Source organism: Cervus elaphus, chromosome 33 (assembly GCF_910594005.1).
Source record: "Cervus elaphus chromosome 33, mCerEla1.1, whole genome shotgun sequence".
Taxonomy (NCBI): Eukaryota; Metazoa; Chordata; class Mammalia; order Artiodactyla; family Cervidae; genus Cervus; species Cervus elaphus.
Window position 1 is genome coordinate 405,754 of NC_057847.1, and position 24,552 is coordinate 430,305.

A 24,552-nucleotide genomic window follows, 5' to 3' on the forward strand; every position below is an offset into this window, starting at 1 on the left:
TGTGAGGCCTCCGGTCGCGAAGAGGTTGGGAACTAGGTCTTTCTCTGTGGTCTCCACAGGGGATTCAGACATCCTTTCATCTTGGGAGATGCAAGACCAGCCTGCATTCAAGTCACTGCAAGAATATCTGGCCTTATATCGAGTCAGGGCATCGCGGTGTCCATGCCACTTGAGGCCGCAAACTCAGGGTCCCTCTCACATACCTAGTGCTGAGAGAGGCCTCCTCTTGTGGTGCTTGTGGTAAGGTGGTATTCCTCTGGAGTCGAAGCCAGGGACTAACCTCTCATCTCGAGTTGATTTTTGGTCCAAGGAGCTCTTTCCTGTTACTACAGTGACCTCAGGATGCCTCTAGCCTTGAAACAGTGTTCTTGCGGTTTCTCTGGAGTGCCATCAAGGAAATCAAGGCTCCTTTCATGTGTGATGTGCAACACGGAATTGCTCTGCACGCAGTGCAGGTGAATCGGGCCTCATCTCGGGGCGAGGGGGAAGTCTCATGCTTTTTCTCGAGTTGCGGCGGGAACCTGGGGTATATTCTCGAGTTACGACGGGGATGGCCCTTCCACCCGCCTGTTTCTTCAGCGATGTCAGGACTCCTGCCTAGTTGCGAGGGGCAACTCAGGATTCTCCTCGAGGCTTGGCAGGGCAATTGGGACGCCTCTCCAGCTGAGACGGGAGACCAAGTGTCCCTTTCCACGTGCCACAGTAGTCCTGGGAATCCTATCAAGTTTCACGGGGAGTCAGGCATCGTCTTCATTGGAGGCATGGATCTCCGCGTACCTCTGGAGTTTTCAAAGGATGTGAGGCCTCCGGTCGCGATGAGCTGGGGAACTAGGTCTTTCTCTGTGGTCTCCACAGGGGATTCAGACATCCTTTCGTCTTGGGAGATGCAAGACGAGCTTGCATTCAACTCACTGCAGGGATATCCGGCCTTATTTCGAGTCAGGGCATCGCGGTGTCCATTCCACTTGAGGCCGCAAACTCAGGGTCCCTCTCACATACCTAGAGCTGAGAGAAGCCTCCTCTTGAGGTGCTTGTGGTAAGGTGGTATTCCTCTGAAGTCGAAGCCAGGGACTAACCTCTCATCTCGAGTTGATTATTGGTCTCCGGAGCTCTTTAGTGTGGCTAGAGTGACCTCAAGATCCCTCTAGCTCTGAAACAGTGTTCTTGGGGTTTCTCTGGAGTGCCATCAAGGAAATCAAGTCTCCTTTCATGTGTGATGTGCAACACGGAATTGCTCGGCACGCAGTGCAGGGGAATCGGGCCTCATCTCGCGGCGAGGGGGAAGTCTCATGGTTTTTCTCGAGTTGCGGCGGGAACCTGGGGTATATTCTCGAGTTACGACGGGAATGGCCCTTCCACCCGCCTGTTTGTTCATTGACGTCAGGACTCCTGCCTAGTTGCGAGGGGCAACTCGGGATTCTCCCCGAGGCTTGGCAGGGCAATTGGGACGCCTCTCCAGCTGAGGCGGGAGACCAAGTGTCCCTTTCCACGTGCAACAATAATCCTGGGAATCCTATCAAGTTTCACGAGGAGTCCGGAATCGTCTCCTTTGGAGGCACTGATCTCCACGTACCTCTGGATTTTTCAAAGGATGTGAGGCCTTCGGTCGCGATGAGGTGGGGAACTAGGTCTTTCTCTGTGATCTCCACAGGGGATTCAGACATCCTTTCGTCTGGGGAGATGCAAGACGAGCCTGCATTCAAGTCACTGCATGGATATTCGGCCTTATTTTGAGTAAGGGCATAGCGGTGTCCATTCCACTTGACGCCAGAAAATCAGGGTGCCTCTCACATACCTAGAGCTGAAGGAGCCTGCTCCTGTGGTGCTTGTGGTAAGGAAGTATTCCTCTGGAGTCGAAGCTAGGGACTAACCTCTCATCTCGAGTTGATTTTTTGTCCACGGAGATCTTTCTTGTTGCTACAGTGACCTCAGGATCCCTCTAGCCTTGAAACAGTGTTCTTGGGGTTTCTCTGGAGTGCCATCAAGGAAATCAAGGCTCATTTCATGTGTGATGTGCAACACGGAATTGCTCTGCACGCAGTGCAGGGGAATCGTGCCTCATTTTGCAGCGAGGGGGAAGTCTCATGGTTTTTCTCGAGTTGCGGCGGGAACCTGGGCTATATTCTCGAGTTACGTCGGGGATGGCCCTTCCACACACGTGTTTGTTCAACGACGTCAGGACTGTGCCTAGTTGCAAGGGACAACTCGGGATTCTCCTGGAGGCTTGGCAGGGCAATTGGGACGCCTCTCTAGCTGAGGGGGGAGACCAAGTGTCCCTTTCCACGTGCCACAGGAATCCTGGGACTCCTATCAAGTTTCCCGAGGAGTCAGGCATCGTTTCCTTTGGAGGCACTGATCTCCGCGTACCTCTGGGGTTTTCAAAGGATGTGAGGCCTCCGGTCGCGATGAGGTGGGGAACTAGGTCTTTCTCTGTGGTCTCCACAGGGGATTCAGACATCCTTTCGTCTTGGGAGATGCAAGCCGAGCCTGCATTCAACTCACTGCAGGGATATCCGGCCTTATTTCGAGTCAGGGCATCGCGGTGTCCATTCGACTTGAGGCCGGAAACTCAGGGTCCCTCTCACATACCTAGAGCTGAGAGAAGCCTCCTCTTGAGGTGCTTGTGGTAAGGTGGTATTCCTCTGGAGTCGAAGCCAGGGACTAACCCCTCATCTCGAGTTGATTTTTGGTCCACAGAGCTCTTTCATGTTGCTACAGTGACCTCAGGATCCCTCTAGCCTGGAAACAGTGTTCTTGGGGTTTCTCTGGAGTGCCATCAAGGAAATCAAGGCTCCTTTCATGTGTGATGTGCAACACGGAATTGCTCTGCACGCAGTGCAGGGGAATCGGGCCTCATTTCGCAGCGAGGGGGAAGTCTCATGGTTTTTCTCGAGTTGCGGCGGGAACCTGGGGTATATTCTCCAGTTACGACGGGGATGGCCCTTCCACCCACGTGTTTGTTCAGCGACGTCAGGACTCCTGCCTAGTTGCGAGGGACAACTCGGGATTCTCCTCGAGGCTTTGCAGGGCAATTGGGACGCCTCTACAGCTGAGGCGGGAGACCAAGGGTCCCTTTCCACGTGCCACAGCAATCCTGGGACTCCTATTAAGTTTCAGGAGGAGTCAGGCATCGTCTCCTTGGAGGCACTGATCTCCACGTACCTCTGGAGTTTTCAAAGGATGTGAGGCCTCCGGTCGCGATGAAGTGGGGAACTAGGTCTTTCTCTGTAGTCTCCACAGGGGATTCAGACAACCTTTCATCTTGGGAGATGCAAGAAGAGCCTGCATTCAAGTCACTGCAGGGATATCCAACCTTATTTCGAGTCAGGGCATCGCGGTGCCCATTGCACTTGTGGCCGCAAACTCAGGGTCCCTCTCACATACCTAGAGCTGAGAGAAGCCTCCTCTTGAGGTACTTGTGGTGAGGTAATATTCCTCTGGAGTCGAAGCCAGGGACTAACCTCTCATCTCGACTTGATTTTTGGTCCACGGAGCTCTTTCGTGTTGCTACAGTGACCTCAGGATCCCTCTAGCCTGGAAACAGTGTTCTTGGGGTTTGTCTGGAGTGCCATCAAGGAAATCAAGGCTCCTTTCATGTGTGATGTGCCACACGGAATTGCTCTGCACGCAGTGCAGGGGAATCGGGCGTCATCTCTCGGCGAGGAGGTAGTCTCATGGTTTTTCTGGAGTTGCGGCTGGAACCTGGGGTATATTCTCGAGTTACGACGGGGTTGGCCCTTTCACCCACGTGTTTGTTCAGCGCCGGCAGGACTCCTGCCTAATTGCGAGGGACAACTCGGGATTCTCCTCGAGGCTTGGCAGGGCAATTGGGACGCCTCTCCAGCTGAGGCGGGAGACCAAGGGTCCCTTTCTACGTGCCACAGGAATCCTGGGACTCCTATCAAGTTTCACGAGGAGTCAGGCATCATCTCCTTTGGAGGCACTGATCTCCGCGTACCTCTGGAGTTTTCAAAGGATGTGAGGCCTCTGGTCGCGATGAGGTGGGGAACTAGGTCTTTCTCTGTGGTCTCCACAGGGGATTCAGACATCCTTTCGTCTTGGGAGATGTAAGACGAGCCTGCATTCAAGTCACTGCAGGGATATCCAGCCTTATTTCGAGTCAGGGCATCGCGGTGTTCATTCCACTTGAGGCTGCAAATTCAGGGTCCCTCTCACATACCTAGAGCTGAGAGAAGCCTCCTCTTGAGGTGCTTATGGTAAGGTGGTATTCTTCTGGAGTTGAAGCCAGGGACTAACCTCTCATCTCGAGTTGATTTTTGGTCCACGGAGCTCTTTAGTGTTGTTGCAGTGACCTCAGGATCACTCTAGCCTTAAAACAGTGTTCTTGGGGTTTCTCTGGAGTGCCATCAAGGAAATCAAGGCTCCTTTCATGTGTGATGTGCAACACGGAATTGCTGTGCACGCAGTTCAGGGGAACCGGGCCTCATTTCGCGGCAACCGGGAAGTCTCATTGTTTTTCTCGAGTTGAGGCGGGAACCTGGGGTATATTCTCGAGTTACGACGGGGATGGCGCTTCCACACACGTGTTTGTTCAGCGACATCAGGACTCCTGCCTAGTTGCGAGGGACAACTCGGGAATCTCCTCGAGGCTTGGCAGGGCAATTGGGACGCCTCTCCAGCTGAGGCGGGAGACCAAGGGTCCCTTTCCAGGTGCCACAGGAATCCTGGGACTCCTATCAAGTTTCTCGAGGAGTCAGGCATCGTCTCCTTTGGAGGCACTGATCTCCGCGTACCTCTGGAGTTTTCAAAGGATGTGAGGCCTCCGGTCGCCATGAGGTGGGGAACTAGGTCTTTCTCTGTGGTCTCCACAGGGGATTCAGACATCCTTTCATTTTGGGAGGTGCAAGACGTGCCAGCATTCAAGTCACTGCAAGAATATCCGGCCTTATATCGAGTCAGGGCATCGCGGTGTCCATTCCACTTGAGGCCGCAAACTCAGGGTCCCTCTCACATACCTAGTGCTGAGAGAGGCCTCCTCTTGAGGTGCTTGTGGTAAGGTGGTATTCCTCTGGAGTCGAAGCCAGGGACTAACCTCTCATCTCGAGTTGATTTTTGGTCCACGGAGCTCTTTCATGTTGCTACAGTGACCTCAGGATCCCTCTAGCCTTGAAACAGTGTTCTTGGGGTTTCTCTGGAGTGCCATCAAGGAAATCAAGGCTCCTTTCATGTGTGATGTGCAACACGGAATTGCTCTGCACGCAGTGCAGGGGAATCGTGCCTCTATTTGCAGCGAGGGGGAAGTCTCATGATTTTTCTCGAGTTGGGGCGGGAACCTCGTCTATATTCTCGAGTTACGTCGGGGATGGCCCTTCCACACACGTGTTTGTTCAGCGACGTCAGGACTGTGCCTAGTTACAAGGGACAACTCGGGATTCTCCTTGAGGCTTGGCAGGGCAATTGGGACGCCTCTCTAGCTGAGGGGTGAGATCAAGTGTCCCTTTCCACGTGCCACAGGAATCCTGGGACTCCTATCAAGTTTCCCGAGGAGTCAGGCATCGTCTCCTTTGGAGGCACTGATCTCCGCGTACCTCTGGAGTTTTCAAAGGATGTGAGGCCTCCGGTCGTGATGATGTGGGGAACTAGGTCTTTCTCTGTGGTCTCCACAGGGGATTCAGACATCCTTTCGTCTTGGGAGATGCAAGACGAGCCTGCATTCAAGTCACTGCAGGGATATCCGGCCTTATTTCGAGTCAGGGCATCGTGGTGTCCATTCCACTTGAGGGCGGAAAATCAGGGTGCCTCTCACATACCTAGAGCTGAGAGAAGCCTGCCCCTGTGGTGCTTGTGGTAAGGTGGTATTCCTCTGGAGTCGAAGCCAGGGACTAACTTCTCATCTCGAGTTGATTTTTTGTTCACGGAGATCTTTCTTGTTTCTACAGTGACCTCAGGATCCCTCTAGCCTTGAAACAGTGTTCTTGGGGTTTCTCTGGAGTGCCATCAAGGAAATCAAGGCTCCTTTCATGTGTGATGTGCAACACGGAATTGCTCTGCACGCAGTGCAGGGGAATCGGGCCTCATCTCGCGGCGAGGGGAAGTCTCATGGTTTTTCTCGAGTTGCGGCGGGAACCTGGGGTATATTCTCGAGTTACGACGGGGATGGCCCTTCCACCCACGTGTTTGTTCAGTGACATCAGGACTCCTGCCTAGTTGCGAGGGACAACTAGGGAATCTCCTCGAGGCTTGGAAGGGCAATTGGGACGCCTCTCCAGCTGAGGCGGGAGACCAAGGGTCCCTTTCCACGTGCCACAGGAATCCTGGGAGTCCTATCAAGTTTCACGAGGAGTCAGGCATCGTCTCCTTTGGAGGCACTGATTTCCGCGTACCTCTGGAGTTTTCAAAGGATGTGAGGCCTCCGGTCGCGATGAGGTGGGGAACTAGGTCTTTCTCTGTGGTCTCCACAGGGGATTCAGACATCCTTTCATCTTGGGAGATGCAAGACGAGACTGCATTCAAGTCACTGCAGGAATATTCGGCCTTAATTCGAGTCAGGGCATCGCGGTGTCCTTTCCACTTGAGGCCGCAAACACAGGGTCCCTCTCACATACCTAGAGCTGAGAGAAGCCTGCTCCTGTAGGGCTTGTGGTAAGGTGGTATTCCTCTGGAGTCAAAGCCAGGGACTAACCTCTCATCTCAAATTGATTTTTGGTCCACGGAGCTCTTTCGTGTTGCTACAGTGACCTCAGGTTCCCTCTAGCCTTGAAACAGTGTTCTTGGGGTTTCTCTGGAGTGATAGCTAGGAAATCAAGGCTCCTTTTATGTGTGATGTGCCACACGGAATTGCTCTGCACGCAGTACAGGGGAATCGGGCCTCATCTCGCGGCGAGGGGGAAGTCTCATGGTTTTTCTCGTGTTGCGGCGGGAACCTGGGCTATATTCTCGAGTTACGACGGGGATGGACCTTCCACACACGTGTTTGTTCAGCGATGGCAGGGCTCGTGCCTAGTTGTGAGGGAGAATTCGGGATTCTCCTCGAGGCTTGGCAGGGCAATTGGGACCCCTCTCCAGCTGAGGCGGGACACCAAGTGTCCCTTTCCACGTGCCACAGGAATCCTCGGACTCCTATCAAGTTTCACGAGGAGTCAGGCATCGTCTCCTTTGGAGGCACTGATCTCCACGTACCTCTGGAGTTTTCAAAGGGTGTGAGGCCTCCGGTCGCGATGAGGTGGGGAACTAGGTCTTTCTCTGTGGTCTCCACAGGGGATTCAGACATCCTTTCATCTTGGGAGATGCAAGACGAGCCTGCATTCACGTCACTGCAGGGATATCCGGCCTTATATCGAGTCAGGGTATCGCGGTGTACATTTCACTTGAGGCCGCAAAATCAGGGTCCCTCTCACATACCTAGAGCTGAGAGAAGCCTCCTCTTGAGGTGCTTGTGGTTAGGTGGTATTCCTCTGGAGTCGAAGCCAGGGACTAACCTCTCATCTCGAGTTGATTTTTGGTCCACGGAGCTCTTTCGTGTTGCTACAGTGACCTCAGCATCCCTCTAGCCTTGAAACAGTGTTCTTGGGGTTTCTCTGGAGTGCCATCAAGGAAATCAAGGCTCCTTTCATGTGTGATGTGCAACACGGAATTGCTCTGCACGCAGTGCAGGGGAATCAGGCCTCATCTCGCGGCGTGGGGGAAGTCTCATGGTTTTTCTCGAGTTGCATCAGGAACCTGGGGTATATTCTCGAGTTACGACGGGGATGGCCCTTCCACCCACGTGTTTGTTCAGCCACGTCAGGACTCCTGCCTAGTTGCAAGGGCCAACTCGGGATTCTCCTCGAGGCTTGGCAGGGCAATTGGGACGCCTCTCCAGCTGAGGCGGGAGACCAAGCGTCCCTTTCCACGTGCCACAGGAATCCTGGGACTCCTATCAAGTTTCACGAGGAGTCAGGCATCGTCTCCTTTGGAGGCACTGATCTCCGCGTACCTCTGGAGTTTTCAAAGAATGTGAGGCCTCCGGTCGCGATGAGGTGGGGAACTAGGTCTTTCTCTGTGGTCTCCACAGGGGATTCAGACATCCTTTCGTCTTGGGAGATGCAAAACGAGCCTGCATTTAAGTCACTGCAGGGATATCCGGCCTTATTTTGAGTCAGGGCATCGCAGTGTCCATTCCACTTGAGACCGCAAACTCAGGGTCCCTCTCACATACCTAGAGCTGAGAGAAGCCTCCTCTTGAGGTGCTTGTGGTTAGGTGGTATTCCTCTGGAGTCGAAGCCAGGGACTAACCTCTCATCTCGAGTTGATTTTTGGTCCACGGAGCTCTTTCGTGTTGCTACAGTGACCTCAGGATCCCTCTAGCCTGGAAACAGTGTTCTTGGGGTTTCTCTGGAGTGCCATCAAGGAAATCAAGGCTCCTTTCATGTGTGATGTGCAACACGGAATTGCTCTGCATGCAGTGCAGGGGAATCAGGCCTCATCTCGCGGCGAGGGGGAAGTCTCATGGTTTTTCTCGAGTTGCGGCGGGAACCTGGGGTATATTCTCGAGTTACGACGGGGATGGCCCTTCCACACACGTGTTTGTTCGGCGACGGCAAGACTCCTGCCTAGTTGTGAGGGAGAATTCGGGATTCTCCTCGAGGCTTGGCAGGGCAATTGGGACGCCTTTCCAGCTGAGGCGGGAGACCAAGGGTCCCTTTCCACGTGCCACAGGAATCCTGGGAATCCTATCAAGTTTCACGAGGAGTCAGGCATTGTCTGCTTTGGAGGCACTGATCTCCGCGTACCTCTGGAGTTTTCAAAGGATGTGAGGCCTCCGGTCGCGATGAGGTGGGGAACTAGGTCTTTTTCTGTGGTCTCCACAGGGGATTCAGACATCCTTTCGTCTTGAGAGATGCAAGACGAGCCTGCATTCAAGTCACTGCAGGGATATCCGGCCTTATTTCGAGTCAGGGCATCGTGGTGTGTATTCCACTTGACACCGCAAACTCAGGGTCCCTCTCACATACCTAGAGCTGAGAGAAGCTTCCTCTTGAGGTGCTTGTGGTAAGGTGGTATTCCTCTGGAGTCGAAGCCAGGGACTAACCTCTCATCTCGAGTTGAATTTTGGTCCACGGAGCTCTTTTGTGTTGCTACAGTGACCTCAGGTTCCCTCTAGCCTTGAAACAGTGTTCTTGGGGTTTCTCTGGAGTGCCATCAAGGAAATCAAGGCTCCTTTCATGTGTGATGTGCAACACGGAGTTGCTCTGCACGCAGTGCAGGGGAATCGGGCCTCATCTCGCGGCGAGGGGGAAGTCTCATGGTTTTTCTCGAGTTGCGGCGGAAACCTGGGGTATATTCTCGAGTTACGACGGGGATGGCCCTTCCACCCACGTGTTTGTTCAGCGACGTCAGGACTCCTGCCTAGTTGCGAGGGACAATTCGGGATTCTCCTCGAGGCTTGCCAGGGCAATTGGGACGCCTCTCCAGCTGAGGCGGGAGACCAAGGGGCCCTTTCCACGTGCCACAGGAATCCTGGGACTCCTATCAAGTTTCACGAGGAGTCAGGCATCGTCTCCTTTGGAGGAACTGATCTCCGCGTACCTCTGGAGTTTTCAAAGGATGTGAGGCCTCTGGTCGCGATGATGTGGGGAACTAGGTCTTTCTCTGTGGTCTCCACAGGGGATTCAGACATCCTTTCGTCTTGGGAGGTGCAAGACGAGCCTGCATTTAAGTCACTGCAGGGATATCCGGCCTTATTTTGAGTCAGGGCATCGCAGTGTCCATTCCACTTGAGACCGCAAACTCAGGGTCCCTCTCACATACCTAGAGCTGAGAGAAGCCTCCTCTTGAGGTGCTTGTGGTAAGGTGGTATTCCTCTGGAGTCGAAGCCAGGGACTAACCTCTCATCTCGAGTTGATTTTTGGTCCACAGAGCTCTTTCGTGTTGCTACAGTGACCTCAGGATCCCTCGAGCCTTGAAACAGTGTTCTTGGGGTTTCTCTGGAGTGCCATCAAGGAAATCAAGGCTCCTTTCATGTGTGATGTGCAACATGGTATTGCTCTGCACGCAGTGCAGGGGAATCGGGCCTCATCTCGCGGCGAGGGGGAAGTCTCATGGTTTTTCTCGAGTTGCGGCGGGAACCTGGGGTATACTCTCGAGTTACGACCGGGATGGCCCGGCCACCCACGTGTTTGTTCAGCGACGTCAGGACTCCTGCCTAGTTGCGAGGGACATCTCGGGATTCCCCTCGAGGCTTGGCAGGGCAATTGGGACGCCTCTCCAGCTGAGGCGGGAGACCAAGGGGCCCTTTCCACGTGCCACAGGAATCCTGGGACTCCTATCAAGTTTCACGAGGAGTCAGGCATCGTCTCCTTTGAAGGCACTGATCTCCGCGTACCTCTGGAGTTTTCAAAGGATGTGAGGCCTCCGGTCGCGATGAGGTGGGGAACTAGGTCTTTCTCTGTGGTCTCCACAGGGGATTCAGACATCCTTTCATCTTGGGAGATGCAAGACGAGCCTGCATTCACGTCACTGCAGGGATATCCGGCCTTATATCGAGTCAGGGCATCGCGGTGTCCATTCCACTTGAGGCCGCAAAATCAGGGTCCCTCTCACATACCTAGAGCTGAGAGAAGCCTCCTCTTGAGGTGCTTGTGGTTAGGTGGTATTCCTCTGGAGTCGAAGCCAGGGACTAACCTCTCATCTCGAGTTGATTTTTGGTCCACGGAGCTCTTTCGTGTTGCTACAGTGACCTCAGGTTCCCTCTAGCCTTGAAACAGTGTTCTTGGGGTTTCTCTGGAGTGATAGCTAGGAAATCAAGTCTCCTTTTATGTGTGATGTGCAACACGGAATTGCTCTGCATGCAGTGCAGGGGAATCGGGCCTCATCTCGCGGCGAGGGGGAAGTCTCATGGTTTTTCTCGTGTTGCGGCGGGAACCTGGGGTATATTCTCGAGTTACGACCGGGATGGCCCTTCCACCCACGTGTTTGTTCAGCCACGTCAGGACTCCTGCCTAGTTGCAAGGGCCAACTCGGGATTCTCCTCGAGGCGTGGCAGGGCAATTGGGACGCCTCTCCAGCTGAGGCGGGAGACCAAGGGTCCCTTTCCACGTGCCACAGGAATCCTGGGACTCCTATCAAGTTTCACGAGGAGTCAGGCATCGTCTCCTTTGGAGGCACTGATCTCCGCGTACCTCTGGAGTTTTCAAAGAATGTGAGGCCTCCGGTCGCCATGAGGTGGGGAACTAGGTCTTTCTCTGTGGTCTCCACAGGGGATTCAGACATCCTTTCGTCTTGGGAGATGCAAAACGAGCCTGCATTTAAGTCACTGCAGGGATATCCGGCCTTATTTTGAGTCAGGGCATCGCAGTGTCCATTCCACTTGAGACCGCAAACTCAGGGTCCCTCTCACATACCTAGAGCTGAGAGAAGCCTCCTCTTAAGTTGCTTGTGGTAAGGTGGTATTCCTCTGGAGTCGAAGCCAGGGACTAACCTCTCATCTCGAGTTGATTTTTGGTCCACGGAGCTCTTTCGTGTTGCTACAGTGACTTCAGGATCCCTCGAGCCTTGAAACAGTGTTCTTGGGGTTTCTCTGGAGTGCCATCAAGGAAATCAAGGCTCCTTTCATGTGTGATGTGCAACACGGTATTGCTCTGCACGCAGTGCAGGGGAATCGGGCCTCATCTCGCGGCGAGGGGGAAGTCTCATGGTTTTTCTCGAGTTGCGGCGGGAACCTGGGGTATACTCTCGAGTTACGACCGGGATGGCCCGTCCAACCACGTGTTTGTTCAGCGACGTCAGGACTCCTGCCTAGTTGCGAGGGACATCTCGGGATTCTCCTCGAGGCTTGGCAGGGCAATTGGGACGCCTCTCCAGCTGAGGCGGGAGACCAAGTGTCCCTTTCCACGTGCCACAGGAATCCTGGGACTCCTATCAAGTTTCACGAGGAGTCAGGCATCGTCTGCTTTGGAGGCACTGATCTCCGCGTACCTCTGGAGTTTTCAAAGGGTGTGAGGCCTCCGGTCGCGATGAGGTGGGGAACTAGGTCTTTCTCTGTGGTCTCCACAGGGGATTCAGACATCCTTTCATCTTGGGAGATGCAAGACGAGCCTGCATTCACGTCACTGCAGGCATATCCGGCCTTGTATCGAGTCAGGGCATCGCGGTGTCCATTCCACTTGAGGCCACAAAATCAGGGTCCCTCTCACATACCTAGAGCTGAGAGAAGCCTCCTCTTGAGGTGCTTGTGGTTAGGTGGTATTCCTCTGGAGTCGAAGCCAGGGACTAACCTCTCATCTCGAGTTGATTTTTGGTCCACGGAGCTCTTTCGTGTTGCTACAGTGACCTCAGGATCCCTCTAGCCTTGAAACAGTGTTCTTGGGGTTTCTCTGGAGTGCCATCAAGGAAATCAAGGCTCCTTTCATGTGTGATGTGCAACACGGAATTGCTCTGCACGCAGTGCAGGGGAATCAGGCCTCATCTCGCGGCGAGGGGGAAGTCTCATGGTTTTTCTCGAGTTGCGGCGGGAACCTGGGGTATATTCTCGAGTTACGACGGGGATGGCCCTTCCACACACGTGTTTGTTCAGCGACGGCAGGACTCCTGCCTAGTTGTGAGGGAGAATTCGGGATTCTCCTCGAGGCTTGGCAGGGCAATTGGGACGCCTTTCCAGCTGAGGCGGGAGACCAAGGGGCCCTTTCCACGTGCCACAGGAATCCTGGGAATCCTATCAATTTTCACGAGGAGTCAGGCATCGTCTGCTTTGGAGGCACTGATCTCCGCGTACCTCTGGAGTTTTCAAAGAATGTGAGGCCTCCGGTCGCGATGAGGTGGGGAACTAGGTCTTTCTCTGTGGTCTCCACAGGGGATTCAGACATCCTTTCGTCTTGGGAGATGCAATACGAGCCTGCATTTAAGTCACTGCAGGGATATCCGGCCTTATTTTGAGTCAGGGCATCGCAGTGTCCATTCCACTTGAGACCGCAAACTCAGGGTCCCTCTCCCATACCTAGAGCTGAGAGAAGCCTCCTCTTGAGGTGCTTGTGGTAAGGTGGTATTCCTCTGGAGTCGAAGCCAGGGACTAACCTCTCATCTCGAGTTGATTTTTGGTCCACGGAGCTCTTTCGTGTTGCTACAGTGACCTCAGGATCCCTCGAGCCTTGAAACAGTGTTCTTGGGGTTTCTCTGGAGTGCCATCAAGGAAATCAAGGCTCCTTTCATGTGAGATGTGCAACACGGTATTGCTCTGCACGCAGTGCAGGGGAATCGGGCCTCATCTCGCGGCGAGGGGGAAGTCTCATGGTTTTTCTCGAGTTGCGGCGGGAACCTGGGGTATACTCTCGAGTTACGACCGGGATGGCCCGTCCAACCACGTGTTTGTTCAGCGACGTCAGGACTCCTGCCTAGTTGCGAGGGACAAGTCGGGATGCTCCTCGAGGCTTGGCAGGGCAATTGGGACGCCTCTCCAGCTGAGGCGGGGACCAAGGTGCCCTTTCCACGTGCCACAGGAATCCTGGGACTCCTATCAAGTTTCACGAGGAGTCAGGCATCGTCTCCTTTGGAGGCACTGATCTCCGCGTACCTCTGGAGTTTTCAAAGAGTGTGAGGCCTCCGGTCGTGATGAGGTGGGGAACTAGGTCTTTCTCTGTGGTCTCCACAGGGGATTCAGACATCCTTTCATCTTGGGAGATGCAAGACGAGACTGCATTCAAGTCACTGCAGGCATATCCGGCCTTATATCGAGTCAGGGCATCGCGGTGTCCATTCCACTTGAGGCCGCAAAATCAGGGTCCCTCTCACATACCTAGAGCTGAGAGAAGCCTCCTCTTGAGGTGCTTGTGGTTAGGTGGTATTCCTCTGGAGTCGAAGCCAGGGACTAACCTCTCATCTCGAGTTGATTTTTGGTCCACGGAGCTCTTTCGTGTTGCTACAGTGACCTCAGGATCCCTCTAGCCTTGAAACAGTGTTCTTGGGGTTTCTCTGGAGTGCCATCAAGGAAATCAAGGCTCCTTTCATGTGTGATGTGCAACACGGAATTGCTCTGCACGCAGTGCAGGGGAATCAGGCCTCATCTCGCGGCGAGGGGGAAGTCTCATGGTTTTTCTCGTGTTGCGGCGGGAACCTGGGGTATATTCTCGAGTTACGACGGGGATGGCCCTTCCACCCACGTGTTTGTTCAGCGACGTCAGGACTCCTGCCTAGTTGCGAGGGACAATTCGGGATTCTCCTCGAGGCTTGCCAGGGCAATTGGGACGCCTCTCCAGCTGAGGCGGGAGACCAAGGGGCCCTTTCCACTAGCCACAGGAATCCTGGGACTCCTATCACGTTTCACGAGGAGTCAGGCATCGTCTCCTTTGGAGGCACTGATCTCCGCGTACCTCTGGAGTTTTCAAAGGATGTGAGGCCTCCGGTCGCGATGATGTGGGGAACTAGGTCTTTCTTGGTGGTCTCCACAGGGGATTCAGACATCCTTTCGTCTTGGGAGATGCAAAACGAGCCTGCATTTAAGTCACTGCAGGGATATCCGGCCTTATTTTGAGTCAGGGCATCGCAGTGTCCATTCCACTTGAGACCGCAAACTCAGGGTCCCTCTCACATACCTAGAGCTGAGAGAAGCCTCCTCTTGAGGTGCTTGTGGTAAGGTGGTATTCCTCTGGAGTCGAAGCCAGGGACTAACATCTCATCTCGAGTAGATTTTTGGTCCACGGAGCTCTTTCGTGTTGCTACAGTGACCTCAGGATCCCTCGAGCCTTGAAACAGTGTTCTTGGGGTTTCTCTGGAGTGCCATCAAGGAAATCAAGGCTCCTTTCATGTGTGATGTGCAACACGGAATTGCTCTGCACGCAGTGCAGGGGAATCGGGCCTCATCTCGCGGCGAGGGGGAAGTCTCATGGTTTTTCTCGAGTTGCGGCGGGAACCTGGGGTATACTCTCGAGTTACGACCGGGATGGCCCGTCCAACCACGTGTTTGTTCAGCGACGTCCGGACTCCTGCCTAGTTGCGAGGGACATCTCGGGATTCTCCTCGAGGCTTGGCAGGGCAATTGGGACGCCTCTCCAGCTGAGGCGGGAGACCAAGGGGCCCTTTCCACGTGCCACAGGAATCCTGGGACTCCTATCAAGTTTCACGAGGAGTCAGGCATCGTCTCCTTTGGAGGCACTGATCTCCGCGTACCTCTGGAGTTTTCAAAGGGTGTGAGGCCTCTGGTCGCGATGAGGTGGGGAACTAGGTCTTTCTCTGTGGTCTCCACAGGGGATTCAGACATCCTTTCATCTTGGGAGATGCAAGACCAGCCTGCATTCACGTCACTGCAGGGATATCCGGCCTTATATCGAGTCAGGGCATCGCGGTGTCCATTCCACTTGAAGCCGCAAACTCAGGGTCCCTCTCACATCCCTAGAGCTGAGAGAAGCCACCTCTTGAGGTGCTTGTGGTAAGGTGGTATTCCTCTGGAGTCGAAGCCAGGGACTAACCTCTCATCTCGAGTTGATTTTTGGTCCACGGAGCTCTTTTGTGTTGCTACAGTGACCTCAGGTTCCCTCTAGCCTTGAAACAGTGTTCTTGGGGTTTCTCTGGAGTGCCATCAAGGAAATCAAGGCTCCTTTCATGTGTGATGTGCAACACGGAGTTGCTCTGCACGCAGTGCAGGGGAATCGGTCCTCATCTCGCGGCGAGGGGGAAGTCTCATGGTTTTTCTCGAGTTGCGGCGGAAACCTGGGGTATATTCTCGAGTTACGACGGGGATGGCCCTTCCACCCACGTGTTTGTTCAGCGACGTCAGGACTCCTGCCTAGTTGCGAGGGACAATTCGGGATTCTCCTCGAGGCTTGCCAGGGCAATTGGGACGCCTCTCCAGCTGAGGCGGGAGACCAAGGGGCCCTTTCCACTAGCCACAGGAATCCTGGGACTCCTATCAAGTTTCACGAGGAGTCAGGCATCGTCTCCTTTGGAGGCACTGATCTCCACGTACCTCTGGAGTTTTCAAAGGATGTGAGGCCTGCGGTCGCGATGAGGTGGGGAACTAGGTCTTCCTCTGTGGTCTCCACAGGGGATTCAGACATCCTTTCGTCTTGGGAGGTGCAAGACGAGCCTGCATTCAAGTCACTGCTAGGATATCCGGCCTTATTTCGAGTCAGGGCATCGCAGTGTCCATTCCACTTGAGGCCGCAAACTAAGGGTCCCTCTCACATACCTAGAAGTAAGAGAAGCCTCCTCTTGAGGTGCTTGTGGTAAGGTGGTATTCCTCTGGAGTCGAAGCCAGGGACTAACCTCTCATCTCGAGTTGATTTTTTGTCCACGGAGCTCTTTCGTGTTGCTACAGTGATCTCAGGATCCCTCTAGCCTTGAAACAGTGTTCTTGGGGTTTCTCTGGAGTGCCATCAAGGAAAGCAAGGCTCCTGTCATGTGTGATGTGCAACACGGAATTGCTCTGCACGCATTGCAGGGGAATCGGGCCTCATCTCGCGGCGAGGGGGAAGTCTCATGGTTTTTCTCGATTTGCGGCGCGAACCTGGGGTATACTCTTGAGTTACGACCGGGATGGCCCGTCCAACCACGTGTTTGTTCAGCGACGTCAGGACTCCTGCCTAGTTGCGAGGGACAACTCGGGATTCTCCTCGAGGCTTGCCAGGGCAATTGGGACGCTTCTAAATCTGAGGAAGGAGACCAAGGGTCCCTTTCTACGTGCCACAGGAATCCTGGGACTCCTATCATGTTTCACGAGGAGTCAGGCATCGTCTCCTTTGGAGGCACTGATCTCCCCATACCTCTAGAGTTTTCAAAGAATGTAAGGCCTCCGGTCGCGATGAGGTGAGGAACTAGGTCTTTCTCTGTGGTCTCCACAGGGAATTCAGACATCCTTTCGTCTTGGGAGATGCAAGACGAGCCTGCATTCAAGTCACTGCAGGGATATCCGGCCTTATTTCACGTCAGGGCATCGCGGTGTCCATTCCACTTGAGGCTGCAAACTCAGGGTTCCTCTCACATACCTACATCTGAGAGAAGCCTCCTCTTGAGGTGCTTGTGGTAAGGTGGTATTCCTCTGGAGTCGAAGCCAGGGACTAACCTCTCATCTCGAGTTGATTTTTGGTCCACGGAGCTCTTTCGTGTATCTACAGTGACCTCAGGATCCCTCTAGCCTTGAAACAGTGTTCTTGGGGTTTCTCTGGAGTGCCATCAAGGAAATCAAGGCTCCTTTCATGTGTGATGTGCAACACGGAATTGCTCTGCACGCAGTTCAGGGGAATCGGGCCTCATCTCGCGGCGAGGGGGAAGTCTCATGGTTTTTCTCGAGTTGCGGCGGGAACCTGGGGTATATTCTCGAGTTACGACGGGGATGGCCCTTCCACCCACGTGTTTGTTCTGCGACGTCAGGACTCCTGCCTAGTTGCGAGGGACAACTCGGGATTCTCCTCGAGGCTTGGCAGCGCAATTGGGACGCCTCTCCAGCTGAGGCGGGAGACCAAGTGTCCCTATCCACTTGCCACAGGAATCCTGGGACTCCTATCAAATTTCACGAGAAGTCAGGCATCGTCTCCTTTGGAGACACTGATCTCCGCGTACCTCTGGAGTTTTCAAAGGATCTGAGGCCTCCGGTCGCGATGAGGTGGGGAACTAGGTCTTTCTCTGTGGTCTCCACAGGGGATACAGACATCCTTTTGTCTTGGGAGATGCAACACGAGCCTGCATTCAAGTCACTGCAGGGATATCCGGCCTTATTTCGAGTCAGGGCATCGCGGTGTCCATTCCACTTGAGGCCCCAAATTCAGGGTCCCTCTCACATACCTAGAGCTGAGAGAAGCCTCCTCTTGAGGTGCTTGTGGTAAGGTGGTATTCCTCTGGAGTCGAAGCCAGGGACTAACCTCTCATCTCGGGTTGATTTTTGGTCCACGAAGCTCTTTCGTGTTGTTACAGTGACCTCACGATCCCTCTAGCCATGGAACAGTGCTCTTGCGGTTTCTCTGGAGTGCCATCAGTGACCTCAGGTTCCCTCTAGCCTTGAAACAGTGTTCTTGGGGTTTCTCTGGAGTGCCATCAAGGAAATCAAGGCTCCTTTCATGTGTGATGTGCAACACGGAGTTGCTCTGCACGCAGTGCCGGGGAATCGGTCCTCATCTCGCGGCGAGGGGGAAGTCTCATGGTTTTTCTCGAGTTGCGGCGAAACCTGGGGTATATTCTCGAGTTACGACGGGGATGGCCCTTCCACCCACGTGTTTGTTCAGCGACGTCAGGACTCCTGCCTAGTTGCGAGGGACAATTCGGGATTCTCCTCGAGGCTTGCCAGGGCAATTTGGACGCCTCTCCAGCTGAGGCGGGAGACCAAGGGGCCCTTTCCACTAGCCACAGGAATCCTGGGACTCCTATCAAGTTTCACGAGGAGTCAGCCATCGTCTCCTTTGGAGGCACTGATCTCAGCGTAAATCTGGAGTTTTCAAAGGATGTGAGGCCTCCGGTCGCGATGAGGTGGGGAACTAGGTCTTTCTCTATGGTCTCCACAGGGGATTCAGACATCCTTTCGTCTTGGGAGGTGCAAGACGAGCCTACATTCAAGTCACTGCAGGGATATCCGGCCTTATTTCGAGTCAGGGCATCGCAGTGTCCATTCCACTTGAGGCCGCAAACTAAGGGTCCCTCTCACATACCTAGAAGTAAGAGAAGCCTCCTCTTGAGGTGCTTGTGGTAAGGTGGTATTCCTCTGGAGTCGAAGCCAGGGACTAACCTCTCATCTCGAGTTGATTTTTCGTCCACGGAGCTCTTTCGTGTTGCTACAGTGATCTCAGGATCCCTCTAGCCTTGAAACAGTGTTCTTGGGGTTTCTCTGGAGTGCCATCAAGGAAATCAAGGCTCCTGTCATGTGTGATGTGCAACACGGAATTGCTCTGCACGCATTGCAGGGGAATCGGGCCTCATCTCGCGGCGAGGGGGAAGTCTCATATTTTTTCTCGATTTGCGGCGCGAACCTGGGGTATACTCTTGAGTTACGACCGGGATGGCCCGTCCAACCACGTGTTTGTTCAGCGACGTCAGGACTCCTGCCTAGTTGTGAGGGAGAATTCGGGATTCTCCTCGAGGCTTGGCAGGGCAATTGGGACGCCTTTCCAGCTGAGGCGGGAGACCAAGGGTCCCTTTCCACGTGCCACAGGAATCCTGGGAATCCTATCAAGTTTCACGAGGAGTCAGGCATCGTCTGCTTTGGAGGCACTGATCTCCGCGTACCTCTGGAGTTTTCAAAGGATGTGAGGCCTCCGGTCGCGATGAGGTGGGGAACTAGGTCTTTTTCTGTGGTCTCCACAGGGGATTCAGACATCCTTTCGTCTTGAGAGATGCAAGACGAGCCTGCATTCAAGTCACTGCAGGGATATCCAGCCTTATTTCGAGTCAGGGCATCGTGGTGTGCATTCCACTTGACGCCGCAAACTCAGGGTCCCTCTCACATACCTACATCTGAGAGAAGCCTCCTCTTGAGGTGCTTGTGGTAAGGTGGTATTCCTCTGGAGTCGAAGCCAGGGACTAACCTCTCATCTCGAGTTGATTTTTGGTCCACGGAGCTCTTTCGTGTATCTACAGTGACCTCAGGATCCCTCTAGCCTTGAAACAGTGTTCTTGGGGTTTCTCTGGAGTGCCATCAAGGAAATCAAGGCTCCTTTCATGTGTGATGTGCAACACGGAATTGCTCTGCACGCAGTGCAGGGGAATCGGGCCTCATCTCGCGGCGAGGGGGAAGTCTCATGGTTTTTCTCGAGTTGCGGCGGGAACCTGGGGTATATTCTCGAGTTACGACGGGGATGGCCCTTCCACCCACGTGTTTGTTCTGCGACGTCAGGACTCCTGCCTAGTTGCGAGGGACAACTCGGGATTCTCCTCGAGGCTTGGCAGGGCAATTGGGACGCCTCTCCAGCTGAGGCGGGAGACCAAGTGTCCCTATCCACTTGCCACAGGAATCCTGGGACTCCTATCAAATTTCACGAGAAGTCAGGCATCGTCTCCTTTGGAGACACTGATCTCGGCGTACCTCTGGAATTTTCAAAGGATCTGAGGCCTCTGGTCGCGATGAGGTGGGGAACTAGGTCTTTCTCTGTGGTCTCCACAGGGGATTCAGACATTCTTTCATCTTGGGAGATGCAAGACGAGCCTGCATTCAAATCACTGCAGGGATATCCGGCCTTATTTCGAGTCAGGGCATCGCGGTGTCCATTCCACTTGAGGCCGCAAAATCAGGGTCCCTCTCACATACCTAGAGCTGAGAGAAGCCTCCTCTTGAGGTGCTTGTGGTAAGGTGGTATTCCTCTGGAGTCGAAGCCAGGGACTAACCTCTCATCTCGAGTTGATTTTTCGTCCACGGGGCTCTTTCGTGTATCTACAGTGACCTCAGGATACCTCTAGCCTTGAAACAGTGTTCTGGGGGTTTCTCTGGAGTGCCATCAGTGACCTCAGGATCCCTCTAGCCTTGAAACAGTGTTCTTGGGGTTTCTCTGGAGTGCCATCAAGGAAATCAAGGCTCCTGTCATGTGTGATGTGCAACACGGAATTGCTCTGCACGCATTGCAGGGGAATCGGGCCTCATCTCGCGGCGAGGGGGAAGTCTCATGGTTTTTCTCGATTTGCGGCGCGAACCTGGGGTATACTCTTGAGTTACGACCGGGATGGCCCGTCCAACCACGTGTTTGTTCAGCGACGTCAGGACTCCTGCCTAGTTGCGAGGGACAACTCGGGATTCTCCTCGAGGCTTGGCAGGGCAATTGGGACGCCTCTCCAGCTGAGGCAGGAGACCAAGTGTCCCTTTCCACGTGCCACAGGAATCCTGGGACTCCTATCAAGTTTCAGAGGAGTCAGGCATCGTCTCCTTTGGAGGCACTAATCTAGGCATACCTCTGGAGTTTTCAAAGGATGTGAGGCCCCCGGTCGCGATGAGGTGGGGAACTAGGTCTTTCTCTGTGGTCTCCACAGGGGATTCAGACATCCTTTCGTCTTTGGAGATGAAGACGAGCCTGCATTCAAGTCACTGCAGGGATATGCGGCCTTATTTCGAGTCAGGGCATCGTGGTCTCCATTCCACTTGAGGCCGCAAACTCAGGGTCCCTCTCACATACCTAGAGCTGAGAGAAGCCTCCTCTTGAGGTGCTTGTGGTAAGGTGGTATTCCTCTGGAGTCGAAGCCAGGGACTAACCACTCATTTCGAGTTGAGTTTTGGGCAACGGAGATCTTTCGTGTTGCTACAGTGACCTCAGGATCCCTCTAGCCTTGAAACAGTGTTCTTGGGGTTTCTCTGCAGTGCCATCAAGGAAATCAAGGATTCTTTCATGTGTGATGTGCAAAACGGAATTGCTCTGCACGCAGTGCAGCGGAATGGGGCCTCATCTCGCAGCGAGGGGGCATTCTCATGGTTTTTCTCGAGTTGCGGCGGGAACCTGGGGTATATTCTCGAGTTACGACGGGGATGGCCCTTCCACACACGTGTTTGTTCAGCGACGGCAGGACTCTTGCCTAGTTGTGAGGGAGAATTCAGGATTCTCCTCGAGGCTTGGCAGGGCAATTGGGACGCCTTTCCAGCTGAGGCGGGAGACCAAGGGTCCCTTTCCACGTGCCACAGGAATCCTGGGAATCCTATCAAGTTTCACGAGGAGTCAGGCATCGTCTGCTTTGGAGGCACTGATCTCCGCGTACCTCTGGAGTTTTCAAAGGATGTGAGGCCTCCGGTCGCGATGAGGTGGGGAACTAGGTCTTTTTCTGTGGTCTCCACAGGGGATTCAGACATCCTTTCGTCTTGAGAGATGCAAGACGAGCCTGCATTCAAGTCACTGCAGGGATATCCAGCCTTATTTCGAGTCAGGGCATCGTGGTGTGCATTCCACTTGACGCCGCAAACTCAGGGTCCCTCTCACATACCTACATCTGAGAGAAGCCTCCTCTTGAGGTGCTTGTGGTAAGGTGGTATTCCTCTGGAGTCGAAGCCAGGGACTAACCTCTCATCTCGAGTTGATTTTTGGTCCACGGAGCTCTTTCGTGTATCTACAGTGACCTCAGGATCCCTCTAGCCTTGAAACAGTGTTCTTGGGGTTTCTCTGGAGTGCCATCAAGGAAATCAAGGCTCCTTTCATGTGTGATGTGCAACACGGAATTGCTCTGCACGCAGTGCAGGGGAATCGGGCCTCATCTCGCGGCGAGGGGGAAGTCTCATGGTTTTTCTCGAGTTGCGGCGGGAACCTGGGGTATATTCTCGAGTTACGACGGGGATGGCCCTTCCACCCACGTGTTTGTTCAGCGACGTCAGGACTCCTGCCTAGTTGTGAGGGACAACTCGGGATTCTCCTCGAGGCTTGCCAGGGCAATTGGGACGCCTCTCCAGCTGAGGCGGGAGACGAAGGGTCCCTTTCCACGTGCCACAGGAATCCTGGGACTCCTATCAAGTTTCACGAGGAGTCAGGCATCGTCTCCTTTGGAGGCACTGACCTCCGCATACCTCTGGAGTTTTCAAAGGATGTGAGGCCTCCGGTCGCGATGAGGTGGGGAACTAGGTCTTTCTCTGTGGTCTCCACAGGGGATTCAGACATCCTTTCGTCTTGGGAGATGCAAGACGAGCCTGCATTCAAGTCACTGCAGGGATATCCGGCCTTATTTCGAGTCAGGGCATTGCAGTGTCCATTCCACTTGAGGCCGCAAACTCAGGGTCCCTCTCACATACCTAGAGCTGAGAGAAGCCTCCTCTTGAGGTGCTTCTGGTAAGGTGGTATTCCTCTGGAGTCGAAGCCAGGGACTAACCTCTCATCTCGAGTTGATTTTTGGTCCACGGAGCTCTTTCGTGTTGCTACAGTGACCTCAGGATCCCTCTAGCCTGGAAACAGTGTTCTTGGGGTTTCTCTGGAGTGCCATCAAGGAAATCAAGGCTCCTTTCATGTGTGATGTGCAACACGGAATTGCTCTGCACGCAGTACAGGGGAATCGGGCCTCATCTCGCGGCGAGGGGGAAGTCTCATGGTTTTTCTCGAGTTGCGGCGGGAACCTGGGGTATATTCTCGAGTTACGACGGGGATGGCCCTTCCACACATGTGTTTCTTCAGCGACGTCAGGACTCCTGCCTAGTTGCGAGGGACAACTCGGGATTCTCCTCGAGGCTTAGCAGGGCAATAGGGACGCCTCTCCAGCTGAGGCAGAAGACCAAGGGTCCCTTTCCACGTGCCACAGGAATCCTGGGACTCCTATCAAGTTTCACGAGGAGTCAGGCATCGTCTCCTTTGGAGGCACTGATCTCCGCGTACCTCTGGAGTTTTCAAAGGATGTGAGGCCTCCGGTCGCGATGAGGTGGGGAACTAGGTCTTTCTCTGTGGTCTCCACAGGGGATTCAGACATCCTTTTGTCTTGGGAGATGCAAGACGAGCCTCCATTCAAGTCACTGCAGGGATATCCGAACTTATTTCGAGTCAGGGCATCGCGGTGTCCATTCCACTTGAGGCCGCAAACTAAGGGTCCCTCTCACATACCTAGAGCTGAGAGAAGCCTCCTCTTGAGGTGCTTGTGGTAAGGTGGTATTCCTCTGGAGTCGAAGCCAGGGACTAACCTCTCATCTCAAGTTGATTTTTGGTCCACGGAGCTCTTTCGTGTTGCTACAGTGACCTCAGGTTCCCTCTAGCCTTGAAACAGAGTTCTTGGGGTTTCTCTGGAGTGATAGCAAGGAAATCAAGGCTCCTTTTATGTGTGATGTGCAACACGAAATTGCTCTGCACGCAGTGCAGGAGAATCGAGCCTCATCTCTTGGCGATGGGGAAGTCTCATGGTTTCTCTCGAGTTGCGGCGGGAACCTGGGGTATATTCTCGAGTTACGACAGGGATGGCCCTTTCTACACGTGTTTGTTCAGCGACGGCAGGACTCCTGCCTAGCTGCGAGGGACAACTCGGGATTCTCCTCGAGGCTTGGCAGGGCAATTGGGACGCCTCTCCAGCTGAGGCAGGAGACCAAGTGTCCCTTTCCACGTGCCACAGGAATCCTGGGACTCCTATCAAGTTTCAAGAGGAGTCAGGCATCGTCTCCTTTGGAGGCACTGATCTAGGCGTACCTCTGGAGTTTTCAAAGGATGTGAGGCCCCCGGTCGCGATGAGGTGGGGAACTAGGTCTTTCTCTGTGGTCTCCACAGGGGATTCAGACATCGTTTCGTCTTTGGAGATGAAGACGAGCCTGCATTCAAGTCACTGCAGGGATATGTGGCCTTATTTCGAGTCAGGGCATCGTGGTCTCCATTCCACTTGAGGCCGCAAACTCAGGGTCCCTCTCACATACCTAGAGCTGAGAGAAGCCTCCTCTTGAGGTGCTTGTGGTTAGGTGGTATTCCTCTGGAGTCGAAGCCAGGGACTAACCACTCATTTCGAGTTGAGTTTTGGGCAACGGAGATCTTTCGTGTTGCTACAGTGACCTCAGGATCCCTCTAGCCTTGAAACAGTGTTCTTGGGGTTTCTCTGGAGTGCCATCAAGGAAATCAAGGCTTCTTTCATGTGTGATGTGCAGAACGGAATTGCTCTGCACGCAGTGCAGCGGAATGGGGCCTCATCTCACAGCGAGGGGGCATTCTCATGGTTTTTCTCGAGTTGCGGCGGGAACCTGGGGTATATTCTCGAGTTACGACGGGGATGGCCCTT